Source organism: Cyanistes caeruleus, chromosome 4, assembly GCF_971803275.1.
Source record: "Cyanistes caeruleus chromosome 4, bCyaCae1.hap1.1, whole genome shotgun sequence".
Classification (NCBI taxonomy): Eukaryota; Metazoa; Chordata; class Aves; order Passeriformes; family Paridae; genus Cyanistes; species Cyanistes caeruleus.
Window position 1 is genome coordinate 26,320,612 of NC_141704.1, and position 10,832 is coordinate 26,331,443.

Genomic DNA, 10,832 nt, shown 5'->3' on the forward strand with positions numbered 1-10,832 from the left:
GCTCCCCGTGTGGTTACGGCGCATTTAAACGCGGAGTTGCTCATATTGGAGGAAAGCGGGAGGAGCGCGGAGCCCTCCTTTGTGTGTGTGTCTATGTGTGTGTGTGTGTGTGTGTGTGTATGTGTGTATATAGCAGCGCTGTGGCGAGCCGAGAGCGCGGGGCTGCTCCGTCCCATCTGGAGTTGAGCCCAGATGTTGCCGTCTTCCGAATGCTAAATTACACAGATCATCCATGGGATTTTGTTTCTTGACTTCTTTATTTGTCAGGTCACAGCTGGGTTGCAAGATATTGATTAGTCCTGCCACCCGCCTTTCTTTACGAGGATGGGCAAGAGGCTTAAAAACCACTCTGGGACTCTCTGGAATGGCATGCTGGATATTAGCAGTCAAGTATTTCAAGCTGCAGCCCTCCTCTCCGTCTATTTGTTGTTTATTTTTATTTTTGATCCTAGTGTGCTATTTCACAACCGAAGCATTCCCTCCCCCCCGCCCCCCCACAGATGAGCTAAAAATCACTATCTTTCTTATACTGAAAACAAGCAGATAAACACTGTTCCCCCTATTTGAATAACTATCCCATCACTGCTAAACAATTAAGAGATATCCCTTAAGTAAGCTTTTCTACATTTAGTAACCCTTTCGAGGTACTTAGAGGTGAATTGCTCTTCAGCTCTGCCTTGCTTACCAGAGCTGGTGTCACTGAAATCTTACTCCTGCTAAAGAGAAACAGTTGCAATTTCTCAATAGTGAGTTTCCTTTGGATCAACCAGAAAACGTGGTCCACTACAAAGATTGTCTTTATCTGTGCAAATACAATATAGTCACCAAAACGATGCGTATTCTTATTTAAATTCATTTCCTGGTTTTTCTGTGATTTGGCTTCCAAAGGCTATTCAAGATAGTAACAAAAAGCCACTGTGCAAATCGGTTTCTCTGTACCCCTCGGATGGGGATGATATTATAGTTCAATATGACTATTGCAAAATGGTGAAATACTAACCTAAAGTAATTTAATTTTTCTCTCGGACTGCTTTTTATGCTGTGTGCTCACTCACCTGCATGACGAGTGCTGTCTGCAAAATCTTCACACCCAATTACCCTGTAAGCTATTGTACTACATAGCCGTGGGAGGGGGAGGCAGGAGAAAGGGTTGTATCTTGTTGTATAATTATTCAAACTTCATATAAAGTGAACCTCATAAATCAAACTCGCATTTTGCACCACAGACCAGCTTATGTGTTTTCTTTTTTACTGATGGGATTATTACATTTCCAAACAGCTATTTTAATACTTGTGTGTTTATCTGCTCTGGTAAAATGGGTGCATTAGGAAACCCCTTTGAGAATCCCAAATAGGTGTACCACACATATGTATCCTTTATACAGAGAGCTCAGGACTTGCATCAACATCAGAGCTCATCTGCATTTTCAGTCTGAATTCTGCAGCACATGCTGTGTGCTGCACATTTCTGCTGTGATGCCAAAATGGATGAAAAACCAGACAACAGCCACCTGGTTGCACTGAAGGGTTGCTGGTAACCAGGTGGCTATTGCTCACTTGCACAGCCTGACTGATCCCACTTTGAGGGGTAGGTAATACAAGTCACAGTCTTCTCTTCTACAAATTTTTTAACTTCTGCCTTCTACCTATTGATCATATCTGGTTAATATTTTTCACTGACCGTGTTGCTTAACTCTGAGTTCATTTACTGCTAGGCAGACACACTGCTAGTTCATTTCATGGTAGACATTCGTGCTGCTATAAGGAGAGCATTACTACACTTTCATGTGCCACCTTTTGTGCTACACTTGTGTGCTTTTATTTCCAAGGCTATAGATTTTGTCAGTTATGTTGTGTTATCCCTCAGGATGCTAAAAGTGAAATAAGGACTGGAATATTTCTGGTATTGAGAACTTGCTTTGTCTGAGTTTTGATACCTGTATTTTCAGAACAGAAGGTTAAGCTTGTCTATTTCACTTTGAAATTGAATATGTTTTGTATCACACCTTCAGTTGTGGTGTCAAACCAGCCATGGCATTGTACAAAGGATGCTGTGGTCAGTTGTGTGAAGTGTTTAGCACAAAGTATGCTGAGGAAAGGTTAGGAGAGGTAAGATTATTTTCTGCTGTTAATAGTGGTTAAATCTCGTAGATGTCATATGGAGTTGACTTAAGTAAATACTGTATGCTGGTCTGTGTGAATTCAGAACCCAAGAGAATCACAGGTTCATTTAGGTTGGAAACGACCTCCAAGATCACAGGGTCCAACCAGTGACCAATATTGTTTAGAACAATAATCAAACCCTTTGTTAAAATGAGTCAATTAAGACTGACTAGCTTTGGATGCTCTGCAGGCAGCAAACCAGTAAGTGTAGCTTTCAAAATGACTCTTTTTGGTTGGTGCATACTGGAAATTTTAAACTGTAATAAATAAACCATGGAACTACATAATTACCTTGTAGCTACTGTTTGGAGAAAAGATACAAGTTCCGTTTCATCCTCTGTATTCAGGGTGTCTTTTACTTTTTGTCTCACCAGATCTGCATATTGCCATATCATCTGATTTCTTTGTTTTACCTGAATCTGTAAGGGTGCAGTTATGTTTTCTGCAAAATAGGGGATTTACCCTTTTTCACAGAGCACAAAGTTTCTCAGTGTTTCTCTGGAAGGCATTTTTTGGACTAGGGTAGAAAGAATAATTAAGGAGAATAATTAAAAACAGTTGCTGAATGTATCACCTAATTTATTAGCAGAATGGTATTCCAGATGCTGAAGTCATTCTGTACAGCAAAATATACCAGTTAAACTCTGCCATGCTGAAATAGTGATTGATGTTTTTAGTGTGGTTAAGGCACTATAATGTGCCTTTCTAAGGGGGGCATGAAGTTTGGGCATCACCTAATTCATAGATGGAGAAATGTAAGGTTCAAATGATTTTGTACTGTAAGCTGAGGTTCATAGGAGGAAAAAGACAGGGGCCCTATTAGCTGATCGCAGGAGCAGTATTGACTTGCACATAGACAGAAGCCAGATCAATTGGCTTGTGTCCTGTTCTGAGTTGCAGCCAAACTCATCTTGATAGCAGCCCTGTTGAAAGATAGCAAAGATATCCCTATCTCCATGCTGAAATCCCTTTTTTGACTGCAGGCAAACTTTACTGTAAATGAACTTGCTTTGTTTAGCTCAACAGTATCTCTGTCAATAGCATGGTATAATGTGTTTTGTTAAACATAAGCACTTCATTAGCTTTTCTTGTGTGCTTCTTCAAACAATACAAATAAAACCTTCAATCAAGCCTTATTTCCTCTATTCAGCTTCATGAATTGTGCCTCATATTTCTATGTGGAATTCACTTTGTATTTTTGTCTTAGGCTAATACTGTCACTAATAATGAGCTATATCCAAAACTTGTATCAAGCTGTCTAAATAATTGTTTAGAGTTGAGGCAGGGCAAAACATAATGTATTTGTGGGTTCATTTAACTGAGGGGCAGTTGGAGGGTGATTTTTGCTTTCTAGTTACTGCTTGTAACTCTTTGTGGGGCCTGTCACCAGCGAGCAAGTAGAAGTGAGGTACCGTGGGGCTCCAAGAATGAGGGTGACAGGATATCAGTGCTCCCTCTGCCTCACTGGGACAGTGGGAGTCCATTATGAAATACTCCCTGAGTTCTAGCTATCTAAGGTAGCAAAGACCCACACATTTTCTATAGGAACATTTCTGACATGACACATTTGTCAATGGAGGCTTTTATATCAATTAAGTATGTCAGTCGAATAAAAGTGATATTTTTTTCTAGACTTTTATATAAGTACCTTTCAATGTCTTTAAAAAATGGAATTACCTCAACCTGCAGCTTTTGGACAAAAAAAAATTGCTGACTGTATTCTGTTGGAGTGCAGAATATGAAGCTGAGATTCTTAAGTAATTTTTGGTCATAAGACTAGTCTTAGGTGGAACAAATTAGGTGGTGAAATTTTCTTGAAATAAGGCTAAATCAAGATTTTAGAATGGATTTTTAAAATCTGTAGACTTCCTTATGGGTTTGTGATGTTGTGAATGTCTTCAGTATCTCCTAAGGACAGCTCAGAGCTGGCTGGTTCATTAACATGTTATATAGTGCCCTTCAGAGACCCAGTTTTTCCTATTCACTACATATCTGGAGCTACCAAGGAAAATTTCTGAAGGCAGAGGTTGTTCCATGATTAGAATGCTGTATACTGATGTCACTCTTTCTTCCTCTTTTGCTGTATTGAGGGTTTTTAACCACTGTTCTCAGTGTTGGACTTATGAGGCTACTTGCTGGATTTATCCAAAAGGTGATGAAACAATGGTGAATTAAATGACATAATCCATGAAGGTTGAAAATGTTTTCTCCCTGTGGAAAAGGAGAATATTTTTTTTTTTTTTATTTTTTAAAATCTAACATAGGCCAATATAATCTGTGATTGCTTCTGCATGCTCAGGCAGCATGTGATGGAGTCACTAACTTCTCTGTCAAGGAAGATGTAATTGGTTACTGGACTCCTACCGTGCAGATCTCAGCAGCTTTTTGCACTGTGGCAAGAGTGTCTGCCATTGACTCATCTCTTTGCTTCCCCAGCCTGCACCCCAGAAAGGAAACTTCAGAGTAAAATTTGGTTTCATGTTTGTAGCCTGGTACAATGTTTTCTGTGATGTTCCATAGTTCCCAGCTCATTTCTGAGTGCAATTCACTGTGTAGGTTTTGGTCTATAAAGTTCTCTGTAATTTGAGTTTTGGGATTGGGGAAAATCCTGAGGAAAGCATTTGACTGCTTGGATCATTTGTGGCACTTGAATGTATTCAGCAACTGAGACAAGGCACTTGAGCAGACAGTTTGAACCCCTGGGAAATGTGTTACTTAATTTCTTTAGTTTTGAGAAACTTTGTGTTGTGGTTTGTTTTTGGTTTTTTTAACTGGATTTGTTAGTTCTGTAAAGGTACAGGGGAACAAACTTGATAACCCATCAAAGCCTGGTTCTTCACAGAAGGGTTGAAATGCAAAGGTTTTGCTTCACTTTCAGTCTGGAATTTCTTTTGTTACTGGGATTTTTTTGCATGTAACTGTACATGATTGAGTAGCCTTTTGTTTTGCTTTTCTTCATTTTCTTGCTATCTGTGAGGAGCTGGGCAGAATGACTTTGAGGTGACCATCATCATCCAGTTCCTGGAGATTTGGAAGCCAGGTGACTAACCTGGAGGGGAATGTCTCTTTTTATTTGTCACATGCATTTAATTTGTCTTAAATGTCTCTAGCATTATGTAATACAGAGGATTGATTTTTTTTTTTCTTTTTTTTTCTTTTTTTTTTCCTGAAGGTAATCAACAGAAATACAGAAAAATGTTTAGGAAGAGTTTTGGGAGATTTAATCTGTACTGCTTTCTCAAGGCCAGGTCAACTCTAGCTGTCCTTTCTGAAGGATATTTGCCAATATGTTTTTTAAAATGCTTATAGCAGAGCATCTACAACTTCTGTAGTCGGTACTTAGCAATCTCACTACCTTGTGTTTAACACTGGATCAGTTTTCCTCTTGAATATATCATTATGCATATATGAAGAAATAGCTACAATTATTTCATTCTTTCCTTGTAAATGATATGTTCTTATCTTTTACCAATTGATCCATGTTCAAACCTGGACAGGGAAACTTTATAAGGTAAAGCATGAGAATCTTAGGTGTGCTTTAGGTGTCTTGCGTGCTTGTCATTCCTGGTGTGACATTTGTTCCTTTCACAGCAGCACTGCACTGACTCACGTTCTGTTGGGAACTGCTAATCAATCCCTCAGATCCTTTTCCGGAATATGGTTGTCTAGACAGTAGTTTTTCCATCCTGTATGTGTCAGCTGATGATTTCTGCTTATGTGTCTTTACGGAATGGCACTTCTCTTCGATGCTGTTTATTCCATTTGTCAGCCACACTGACTCTGAAATTTCCTTTCTCTCATGTGCCTGTTGGATGCACCGTTTGACAGGTTTGAGAGATGAAATTTAGGAACTGTACTCACTAGCAGAAGCAGATCTTGTTATGAGAAGCAGTGCATTATAAGCAACCAAAGATACTTGGATGTCACCATGATTTGCCATTGGTCTGTATTTGTGTGTTTAAAGAAATGTGTTTTTCAGATCTTTACAATGACAAGAGACTAAAGTCAGCTGCTTGCAGTTTCTCTTCATAATGCATTTTTCTGGTTACTCAGAATTTGTGTTCCCAGTTATATACTTTGAAGATGATACGATAACTTGTCAACTTTGCATTTTTGGGCACATGAAATGTTCTGTTTAAAAATAATGCTGATCTAACTTCCAGATGCTCACAGGTGAATAGGAGAGCTGCAAACAGTGCAGCTCTGAAAGTCACCTGTGCTATGGGGACAAAGAGACAAGCTTGGATTTTGCAATTTGTCCTGTATTGTACTTGCTCTTTTTGTTATTTTAAGTAAGAAAGTAGGACAAAAATTAATTGTGCAATATTAAAAAATCAAAAATCTTACTGTAGGAAAAAAAACCCTTGCTGATACTGATTGCACTTTTCATCTTTCTTCCAGTTAAGGAACCACGTCAATGTATTTTTTTGGATTCACATGCAATTATTTATCTCCTTTAATAGTAACTACTTAAGTTACTGCAACTAAAAGTGAGTAAGGTGTATTTAGTCATGTCTCTAGTACAAAGAATTTTGTTTTCTTGGTAGTTTGTGTGTAGAAAACCTCACTAGTAGATGAGGTAATAAAACTGGAAGTGGAGTTGTTGATTAGCAAGACTCACTTAAGGTGTTTGAGGAATAACTTAAATTTATTTGTTTTGCTTTTTTGTGTTACTGGATTTCAAGTGTGTGTTTTTGTGCTTTTTGGGCTCTGGAAGTAAGTGGTGGCTGGTCTAATGCAGTTAGTAGCTAAATCATGTGCTCGTTCAGTCCTTTCTGCAGCAGAGAGATGTGGTGCCCTTTGAAATCTGTTGCTTGGGATTTCTTGATTTGAATTTTATTGTTGTTTGCACTGAACTTACGATTTCTGAGTTTTATTTAGAAATGCAAAATGAGTCCGTAGCTACAAAGGTGTATTCTGATGCATTTTCATGAGTACTTTTCATGGATAAAGTGGGAATCTACACACTGTGGATAAGAGATTATAACTTCATAACAGGGACCCTTCTGTAATAGAAATTATGGAATTCTGTTTAGTTGCTTTTAGACCAAGGCATTTACTTTTGCTATCATAAATCATTTACTATGTAATAGGGTAATATTTTATTCTTTTGCAGATCTTTGAAATTACAGGTTACAGTGCAGAAATTAAATGATTACTCCATAAAGTCTTATTTTAACTTTTCTCCAGTGTAGTGTAGTGAGGTGAGTATGTACAAGATGTGGGGCAGGTTGGGCCAGGACACACCAATATTTCTGATACTTTGTTTTGTTCCATGGGCTAACTGCAAAATTTATATTATTTCATTATTTGTATTATAGGAACCCTAATGGGTAACAGCTTGATCCTTGATCAGGCCGGAGTTATGTTATAGACTGTATAAGTATGCAGTAGTAGTACTTTCATGAAGTACCAGTCATGCTTCTGTGATTTTACCCATAAAATAAAGATGGCTATTGGGTTTTAAGTGCACTCTCTTGTCTTTTGGAGAGAAATATAGCATGGGGTAATTTACATGTCATCAGAGGTAACACTATGGACCACTGAATCCACAGGTACAACTATGAGGAGCACTTTCAGACTTTTAGGTGCAGCTGTGAGGTACACTGCTTGAAACAAAGCAGGATAGAGATGGGCCACAGGTTGTAAATGATATTTTTTTTTGTTTAGTGATAGATTGGATAAGAAATAAAGTTGGGTAGTATTTTGTATCTTCAAGGAATATGCCTCTTTTCCTAGGCTGCACGGTTCCTTTCTTCACATCGGTACTAGGCCTGTTAGTACAGGGAAAATACAGAGCTTGACATGGAGTTTGTGTCTTTGCATGGGATTTAGAAGTGCTCCTTCTGGTGTTAAGATTATTTCCTCTCTTACTCTGACAAAGAAGAAATATGAGTCTGTATTTTTGAAACAATTTCATGGACAAGAGTTGGCAGAGCTACTCTGTTATTCATGGTTAATAGTGGAAACTTCTTAAACATTCTTTACTTATCAGTTTCTTCCCTATTCCTCTTCATCTGCCCCCTGCCCCCAGCTTCCTTCCTTTTTTTTGGTCTGTAAAACTTAGGACAAAAAAAGAGGAAATCCTAAGGTGGAAAACAGAAGGTCCCTGTTCTTCTGTTTCAGTGTAAGAAGCACGTGTCAGTTCTCTACTGGGTTTGTAACCTCTATTCTTCCACGTACCCCTCTCAGAAAAAAAAAATTGCTAGTTGATTCTAAGTCCAGCCAAAATTATATGGATATCCTCTTTTCCATTTGAAGTAACAAGACCTGAATGCTTTTCCTCATTGGGCTAGATGTAGTTCTGAGCTCTCAGCTGTGTTGAACAAATATTGCTTGCCAGGTTAAACAGGTAAAGGGTGGGTGTATCTGCCTGCACAAATTTTGCCATTTTATTGTCTTAGTGAAATATGCCAGTGATAATAGTAAGTATTTCAAGTTACATTGATTCCGTTACTGGAAACTCAATTCAATCACTTAAATTTTTATTATTTTTTTCAGATTGAATTGGAAGATAAAAGACTTGTATGTGAAAGACAACAGACAAGTTAGGCTTTTCATAATGATTTAATTATCCAAAGACAATTTCTTTCCACCAATTAACTAAAAAAACATTGTAAGAGATGCTGAAAATATGTAAAATATCAGAATACTACATGTTTTTCCAGGGAAATATGTGGTGCTCTTGCATGTGAGACAGCTGTATTTAGAGTTTAATCTTTTTTGGAGATAGGGTTTCGAAATATAACATGACAATATTCAGAGGAATCTGAGGTGATGGACTCTCAGACACAGTGACATGGAAATCCCTTATTCCATAGTTGCCTGCAGTATTACTTCTTTTAAGCTGCTGTCAGTGGCTGCTTCTAGAAAACACTATTGTTTATTTGCTTATTTTTAAAAAAGTATGAAGAGTAGCTTTATTTCAACCTGAGCAATTATAATGTGCTTCAAGAAGTAATATATAAAACTTATTCTCTTGATGACAAGCTTTGGCTTCCTGGTGCCATGAAGGATGAGTGGTGCCAATCTTGCTGTTGCTACCTCTCTGTTCAGTCTTGGACTGAATCCATTGCTTGTATTGTATCTTCAAGCTTAAGTGTACTCTTGCTTGCTTACATTCAGAAAATTCCTGGAGCAGCCTTTAACACTGAAAATTGTCGAGTTTTAATGCATTTGCATGCAAAGGAAAGTATTTCTTTGTTTCACTTCTGCAAAGACTCGCTTCTGCCAAATTGTCTGAGGCTTGAATAGCAGTGCCCCTAAAAATGTATATTTAATAGGTACATTAAATAGCACCAGTTTTAAAGATGGCTGAGATAGTGTGTCTATTAAGCAGGCACAAATTATGTTGGTCCCTGTTTTCCCAATCTAATTTGAAAAATGTAACCTAGTAAATAGGAGAAGTGCAGCTGCAGCATTAGAGAAATTGCATTGGTTTTCATCATGATTCTTACAAAGATATGTTTAGATTTATATTGATAAATATTGCCTCTAGCTCTCTTTTTGAACAGCCAGTTAACTGCATCGTAATTGACATGTAAATGTGGCTGTACAGCTGAAAGAGATCTGTGGTCTCTATCAGTGTGCTTTGCCTCTTTTTGAGTTCCACAGCAAAATAGTGACCAAGTAGAAAGGAACTGGACTGATGAGGAGCTGCCTCTTTTCAGAGAGGCACAGGTCCAGAATAAACCTATTTAGCTGATATGTACTGAATGGACTCTTAAGCTACCAAGTTAGGATCTTTTGGTTAGTCTATGAAGTGGATTTATTGTCTGCAGAGCCGTCATAAGTTTGGCTTGTTAACAACCTCCGAAAAATACCATTTATATTTTTGCATACCTTATGCAAAACCTTAAAAGCACTCTAAAACAGACTACAAATAGAAGGCTTTGTGTAGGATATGAATATGCACAGCTACACTACCAAATGTTAAAGTAATCCAGGAAACTCAGGATAGCATATTTTCTTGAGTATACATGTGTGATAAAACTTTGTTGAGCAGAATGTGATTGTCTGGGGACCGGCATGACCATGGCCAGGCCAGCTCTGGGGCCCACCCAGCCCTGGCCATGTGCATCCCCCTATGCCTTTGTAAGAGCTTCTGTGATGAGCAATTGAGAGAGCTGATCTGGCTGAAAACAAATCACTGTTTTGGCGGGGAGGTATTTACACTGCATCAGCACCTCTAGCTGGGTTTGGATTGTCTGCCAAAATAAGTGTGCCAGTGTGGGGGGAAGTGAGCGAGGGTGCAGCTGGGAGTACAGAAGATGGCAGGACCCCAGCGCTCTGCATGTGCCTGCAGGCACATCAGATGAGGTGGAACAGAAAGCTAATGAGAAATTTAGTTGGTCTGTCAAGAATATATGTCACTTTTCATGGGGCAGGAACAAATTACAAGCTGATAGATAAACAGTATGTCATCTTATCCAGCTGTTTGGTCTGGATTCATGTGTGTTTTGTTTACAGAACCCACTGTTAGTTATAAAACTCTTACACACTTTCAGTCACGGCCAAGTACAGTAAGTGCTTTCTAATTGTGGAGACTACTTCGTGAGCAATTACCTGTTTTCGTAATCTCAACCTTTGTCTTCCTTGCAACAAGCAGAACTTTCCAAGCACATGTTTTGGACATGAAGTTGAGATAGATTTTTGTGAACCCAGAGCAG

General features: G+C 38.5%; 1 protein-coding gene across 4 annotated transcripts in view; it reads left to right on the forward strand.

Annotated features, from left to right (window-relative positions):
* DOCK4 (dedicator of cytokinesis 4) overlaps window positions 1-10,832 on the forward strand; it is a 213,920-nt gene that overhangs the window by 1,029 nt on the left and 202,059 nt on the right. The gene's annotated exons all lie outside the window — the stretch shown is intronic.